Source organism: Temnothorax longispinosus, unplaced genomic scaffold (genome assembly GCF_030848805.1).
Source record: "Temnothorax longispinosus isolate EJ_2023e unplaced genomic scaffold, Tlon_JGU_v1 HiC_scaffold_503, whole genome shotgun sequence".
Taxonomy (NCBI): Eukaryota; Metazoa; Arthropoda; class Insecta; order Hymenoptera; family Formicidae; genus Temnothorax; species Temnothorax longispinosus.
Window position 1 is genome coordinate 1 of NW_027270345.1, and position 7,964 is coordinate 7,964.

General features: G+C 31.0%; 1 pseudogene; it reads right to left on the reverse strand.

The window, feature by feature from the left end:
• Window positions 1-9: 9 nt before the first annotated feature.
• Window positions 10-6,236, reverse strand: LOC139824665 (beta-alanyl-bioamine nonribosomal peptide synthetase ebony-like; annotated as a pseudogene).
• Window positions 6,237-7,964: the final 1,728 nt, after the last annotated feature.

A 7,964-nucleotide genomic window follows, 5' to 3' on the forward strand; every position in this document is an offset into this window, starting at 1 on the left:
TTTTCTCACCTGGATCAATGGCATGAGGATTGTCCAAAAATTTATGTGTGTCTCGTTCGCATATATACCCGCGGCAAGATTTCTTCCAGCCACGATCAGCTCTCCGACTTCTCCCTGGGGGATCAGTCGCAAGTCTTTGTTCACGAGATAAATTATGCAGTTGTCGATCGGCTTTCCTGCAAAGACACAGCGAGCCATGTAAATGTTGTTTAGCGATTATTATTTATTGGTAACAATAATCCACTGAAATAGACTTTTAGTTATTAGCTTAGAATTAATTAATTAATGTTGTTATGCTTTGTTATATTGTTATATTAATTATTTTATTACTTTTATAACATTATTTTATTTTTTTCAACTTTATTTTATTAGTTTTACCAATTGGCACTTTCTCCATCCCTTGTAATTGTTCCCGTTTGTTTAATAGGTAATATGCAACGTCACCCATGACTTCCGTGCTACCGTAGAAATTAGCTAATACCTTGCCCTTGTTGTCAAACGTGGTGAAAAATTGATTGGCCAATGCGACCGACAAAGTTTCTCCGGAACAGACCCAGAGTTTCAAGCGATCGAGAACGTTGTCATTATCCTGTGCAAAGCAACGACAGACCGTATATTAAATCCGAAGTGTTGCAAAGCGGTGTACATTTCTTATCGTGTAAATCATAACCGTGTCTCAGGTGTCTCGATTTGCGATAACATTGTAAAGATAACGATAAATGTATAAATTTTCTAAGCCGCTTAAGATAATAAGCATAATTTTAATTATCCTTAATTATCCTTATTGACAGATACCTTATTAACACCTTATTAACACAGATATCTCGACAGCATGACTTTCGCTAATTAAACATTTAATCGAATGCTCGTAATCGGTGTTGGGTAATTTACAAGCGCAACTGATATTGATTTGTGGAAAAACTTCTTAATTGAGACACCTCGATCTGGAAATCACTGAATTGTGAAAGCGTTGATTCTTATTTATTCAATATATATTGTTTCGCATGTACATTTTGTAATTTGCTTAAGCGTGTCTAACGTTTCCAAACTAATGTTGAAATGCTAAAAGTAAGAGGCTGCTTAAGATTTTCGCGAGTGTTAAAGGAAAAACGTCAACATGTCTTATGCCTTATCATCGATGTATAGTGAATTACTATATCATCATTGTGAGATATTGAAAGCTACTCATTTTAATAATCAGGAAAGCACGTTGTTCTTAACCTTTCGTATAATGTTGCGTAAAATTACGATTAAAATTCCCGAAAAAATTTACGTATAATAATAATAGGTTCGCCTATCTTGCAATAAATTACATGTGGAATATAACTTTACATACTCACTCGCAAGTCTAGATACATGAGCAATGAACGCAACAACGATGGCACAAGGACTAAACGTTGTATCTGAAACATAGATAATTCTTTTTCTTTGTCATAAATTAAGTTATATCACATGTACACGATTATAATACTTGTACTGTTATAATTGTGCACGATAAATTAGTTGATGTTTTTACTTGATGTTTTTCTAAAAGCGGTATAAACTTTTCCGGATCTTTAGTCACGCTTTTCGGGACAATTACTAGGGTACGGCTTTGTAAAAGAGGTCCCCAAATTTCGGCAATACTATCGCCGAAAGTAAGGGAAGTTTTAAAAACACATCGTTTTTCATCATCAGCGTATGGAAGTTCCTTCCATTGCCATTGTAGACGATTCAACAGAGTAGCATGCGGTATAAGCACACCTTTAAGAAGATAAATGTGTATATTACAAACAATTATGATCTTCCAGATCCTTGCTCTTTTACAAATTATAAATTCACAATTTGCTACTTTTGTCTTATATTTTTCTATAATTTAAACTAGGATTAATATTTTTTTACAGAAGCACAGTTCTTATTTGCCACGTATGAACATGATATCGTAAAAATATGATGTTATGACATTTAGTAACAAATAACGTCAATTTATAATGAATAAAAACGAGTACGCACGCGTTAAATTGTATTTTTTACGTTGTATTATATAATTAGTATCTATAATATAAAATGTGATATTATTACCTTTTGGAATTCCTGTACTTCCGGAAGTATAAAGAACAATAGCGAGTTGATTCAAGCTCTCTTTCGTTTGTAATGCATCTTCTTGTTCTTGTTTAGCTTTCTCCAAGAGTTGTTCATACGTCATGACTAAAGCTCCCTCATAGATTGATAAATCCGCTAAATCGTATTTTTAGTTAATTGTTCATATTGAAGGAATAAATAGAAGCGAAGAAAATATCAATTATCTATTATTTTCAATTATGTTCAAGCAAAATGAAGGTTCTTTCGCACATATTTATAGCTGAAATAGCAGTGCCAGTTTAATAGACGTTCGGTTTTGATTGATGGTGTAGTCACGTTAATTTACTACAAAGTTGAAATATTTTTAAATAATGAGATTGAGATTTTGTATAAAATGTTGGTAAATCTCGTACAAATTGAAGTCAATATAAAATAATTAAAATCAATGATGTGAAATTATTACATTAACACTAAATAAAGTGAAAATAGTATAACTTGATTATTTTTGAATATTTCATGTTTTCATTAAAGAAATAAAACTAAAAATTTTGGTATTTTCAAATCCTATATTTTTAAAGATATTTTAGCTTCGCATGAATTAGATTAGAGCAACAAATTATCTTTTCTATATTCACATTATGGATATTATAACTTACGACAAATCACTTATTTAGAAATTAATCAAGGTATGCTGATCGACCCAACTGGCCAAATTTTATTGATAAAAAAAACAGCGTTGAGTCGATCAGCATACCTCGATTAATTTTTAATTATTTACTGGCGACTCAAGTTCTCAAGTTCACTTATTTAGGATTAATTATTATAGAATTTTAAGATTAATAATTTAGAATTAAAAATATGATTAAAGTTTGATCTTAGAAATTTACAAACAATAATATTGTAAAACATTGGCACATTTCATTTAATTGATTCTTCTATCTTCTAGATAAAAGCAGTAAAATTACGTAATAGATAAAACTTGAATAAGAGATAGGTAAATAACTAAAAATAAAATAAAAAAATTACATAAAATTAAATGTAGAAATCGAATAATGATAAATTAAATTTTTTATAATATTTATTTTGGAACACTTGTACGATGTAAAAGAGGACATTTACCTTTTTCCTCGACCACCACTATTAATGGTTGCGCTTCTTCGAGAATGTGTTTCACTCTAGACATCGGAAATTCCGCGTCCAAAGGTAGATAAGCCATTCCTGCTTTCAGTACACCAAGTAATACAGTTGGAAGCCGATGCGACGGTTTCATGCAGACAGCTATTAATGACTGAGAAGTTGTTTCAGTCCTTTCGTACTTTTGTAAAGCTCGTGCCAACTGATTGGTGATGTTATCCAATTCTTTAAAAGACAGCACGTATTCCTGGCCGGCGTCATCTGTATCGAGTTTCCAACAATGTTTAGATACAGATTTTCTTTCCATACAATGTTTACATCATCATAGGCATTATTTAATACAACTGGTTATTTAAATTGTCAAAAATCATATTCTAGACCACTTACTCGACGTGACATCTATTATATTTTATATCAAGAAGCAAAATTCATTACCTTCGTAATATAACGCGGTTTGATTTGGATGGACTTTTGCTGCACGACTGAATAATTCATGCACTAAATCTTTTTCCTGATTTCTTCCTGTCTGCTGACCTCTTAAGATCGATTGCTGTTGCAAAGTACTCATTTTTAAATGTTCGTAGAAATTGTAACTTCTTGCTTCAAATGTTAATAAAGATCTAAAATTTAAATAAGAATGAAAATTAATAAGCACGTATTTATTATTAAATTTTTAAACACATTTTTAGAGGGTGAAATCTTGCTTTTTGAAGTTGATAGTTTTATAGAGATTAATTAATTATTTTATATAAATTTTTTATATTTTGCAAAACAAAAGTTTACATTTTGTGATAAGAAGTGTGTAAAGAAATATTGATATGCACACGGAAAAAAAACAGTATGGTGTTGGCACACACAAATCTGATTTTGCCAACCAGATTTAATAGTATAAAAATATGGTATGACCAATTATGTGTTTGCTGCAACCATGGCACAGAGCAATTGTCGAATGACAATATTGCAGCAGTGCGACGATACCTGGTTGGTCCAATTAAACTGTAACTTGCTACTTTAATAACAAATATTTTAATGGCAACTGCTTAATTGGTTGGCTCAGATAATTCTTGATGTAGTATAAAAGTAAATCGCTATCACACCAGTGGTTACTCTAAATACGAACATATAAATTCATCGCTAATCCATAATGACGAAATAGAAAATGATGAAGTCGACACAACGAACTCCTCAGCCAGCATACTTACTTATGGACACACGTATGTATACACTTGTACTTATATGCGCTTATATTTGCAGTAAACCGTCCTTGTATCAGCGATGCTAGGATAATACGCGCTATTAACACGTTGCAACGTATGCAGGGAAACGCGACTCGTGACTCACTAGTTTACTTACAATTTGTTCACTATGCGTTAAAAAATGTGCGCTATCAGTGCTATCACATGCATGTACATACACATTTGTAGTTGCGTGCGTAGTCGCTTTTGTTTTCTGAAATCGCTGTTTGAAGGCCAAAGCACATAACATGGCTTTGGTAGCGATCGCTATATGACAGTCGTGGACATAACGCACAAGCTTTGGCGTATCCTGACCAATCCTGACTGTCAGAATACGTCAAAGCTTGTGCGTTACTTATGTCCACGACTACGACTGTCGTACATCGCTATATACGCCATTTTATGTGCTTTTGTCCTTACCATCCCGATTGATGCAACTAAATTGATAGATAATCCATCCATAATAAATGGTCCTCAACCAAGTTATGGTTGTGGCAATCAAATCACGCGCAACTACATTGATGCAGTTGACACATAAATTAAATAAGTCATATCAACCCGTTACTATGTTTACACGAGCGTTACTTCTGTAGTAACTTACGATAATTCACTCGTTTACGCGGAGGAATTATCGTATAAGTTACTACAGAAGTAACGCTCGCGTAATTCATCAATATATCATATAATATTATATATTAACCGGAGGGAGCTGATACACACCGAGGAGATCTTTAAGAAGAAAGGTGCATTCAAAATCACACACGTATGCATATGCTGTCTTGTAAAAGTTGAAGAGAACGAGAAATTGATCTGTAACGCAATTCGTATTTTGTAGGCAAATTAAAATATTAATTGAATCGAGTCCATTATAATTATGATAGACGTTGATTTTATATTTTGGTGTCTGAAAATATTAATTATTCACAAAAGCAATAACAACAAAATAAATTTTGGTAAATTTTATATTTGTATTCAGCAATCTCTAACATTTTAAAAAATAATTAAATTAAATATGTTCTTAATTCTTACACGCAAAAAAGATTAGACTCTAAAAGGATTAATTAATATTTAATTTAAATATATTATTATAAAAATTATAATAGCAAAGTTTTTGGAAGTAGTGGTGGACAAACCAGTTTATATTTTTAATATAAACATAATTTATCAACATCAACATAATTATTTTTTAAACCACCTTTAACTGCAATAATTAAATTATTTATATCTAACTCTATTAATCATTTTTGAAATAAGTAATTTATCTAACACTAAGTAGAGACTAATTATTTTTTACTAATTATTATTTTTCAAATACGTTGATCGTAATTTATTTTTGACAAACTATTAATTATTTTAATAATAAAGAATTTATTCCTACTAATTACCAATTTGCAAAAAAAATTAATTCATTTTCACCTAAATATTAACTTTCACGAACTAGAAATTTTTCTCTGACAAATTACAAAGTAATCTGCAATTTACTTTTACCTAAATATTACGTGAAAGCTTAAGTATCATCTTGCAAAAATTCCGGTAGTGACTATATTGGTTTGTTCATATTTTTATAATATTTACTATTAAAAAAATATATATGTATAAATATTTCTTAATTATGGCATATTCTCTCTATATTATTTTTGCAATATTAACACAATTTTTTATTACAGTTAGCACATGTTTATTATTTTAGTCTCGTATAGCACTTCACTTACAGTTCAAAGACAGTCACAGCAAGAGAGAATCTAATTGATAAGGAAACGTTGAAACAGTTGTAACAACTTTGGCAGTCAACTAAACGCGATTGAAATATATATGATATACTATCTTATATATGGAGGGGTAAAAACCACAGTAGTGTAAGTCAAATTTTTAAAAATATTTTCTCGTGTGCATAGATGCAATTTATATATTGTACAGATTGCATCTATGCTCGCGAGGAAATATTTTTAAAAATTTCACTTACATTACTGTGGTTTTTACTCCTTCATATATATATAAATAAGAGAAATTAATATGATATTTCTTGTACGAGTGACTCGAGTATATTCGAAAACAAGATTATCTAACAATACGCAGTCTTATACTTAAGATTATCTCCTGCCGAGTGATAACTGATACGATGTTGTTGATAACTGGCAGAATTTTCAAGATTGCATTAATATTTTAATTTTAGTCGCAGATATTGAAAAGCATCGACAGAGAGACAATTTGCAGACCGATATGCAGTACCAATAAAACTCGTTACCAATTAATATAGTTATCATTAGCAATAGATATTATCTTGACATATCTTTTTGACATATCTCGTACTCGCCTTCGGCTCATGCGGCAACTTCACGCGCGACGTAATTCGTTGTTTTCCACACTTGCCACACAAGATACTATTACCTTACCTTATCTTGTTATTTCCGCAAATCAGCTTCGATCTGCCATTAAATGAGTAAATTTTTACCTATATTGTGTGACTGCGTCGATACTATAAACAGATTAATCATTTTCAGATAAAAACTTTTGCGCGACGATAAATGTATTTCTCAAAAATACGTATAGGATAAGAGTAAGTCAATATTAACACATAATTGATAATATCGATATGATATGATACAGTCGCGGAATCAAAATATCTATTGAGAACAGATTCTATAAAGTGACATTCTGTATATAAAGACATTCAAAGCTGCAAACGTCGTCGACAAAAGACAGAATCTAACATATATAATAGGGTAAACTCGGGTATGATGGCCATACGGAAAAGATGGCCCATGGCTGTAATTCCTCCAATAATGGCTAAACAGTGCATTTTTGTAGTCATTCTCAAAGATAATCAATATTTACAGTAGTTTATGTGCGTACACTATTCAAAATAACAATATTGTGAATATATTATATCATATTTTTACTTTCGACTGTCTGCAAAATTTGTCATGTGTCCGCTAAAAGCTGCTATAACATTAAATAAATTATAGTTAAGCTGCCGTAATCAACGTTACACACATAATTAAGCTATGTAAATTGTAATTTGACCTATAATTTGTATTTCTATTTTTCACTATTTATTTAAAAATACTATGGTTATCTTTTCTGCTATGGCCATCTTTTCCTTAAAAGTCAGATAAGATGGCCAATGCATACGTTGTAATACTTTGATAATATAAAATTTATGTTAAGTGTTTTCTTCTTAATTTCGATAGTTTTACGTACTTTAAGCTTCAGTGAAGGAATATACCAAACACTGTTAAAATATAACAAAAATAAATGTATGTTTATTGCATTTTAAAAAACTATGGCCATTTACCCGAGTTTACCCTACAATGTTATTGACAGTAGAAATGTGGCAAATTGCCAACAAAGCATAATAGGAAATTGACGGCAGAGATTAAGCTGATTTTTACGTACTTGACGCAGATTGTTAGCAGAAATCGAGCAGAATATGCATTCAACGAATAAAACACGAGCTTAATGTTTGGTATACACCAATTGATGTCAATTTGTCAGCAATTTCTGATCGAATTTGTTGCCAATCTGTTAGCAAAT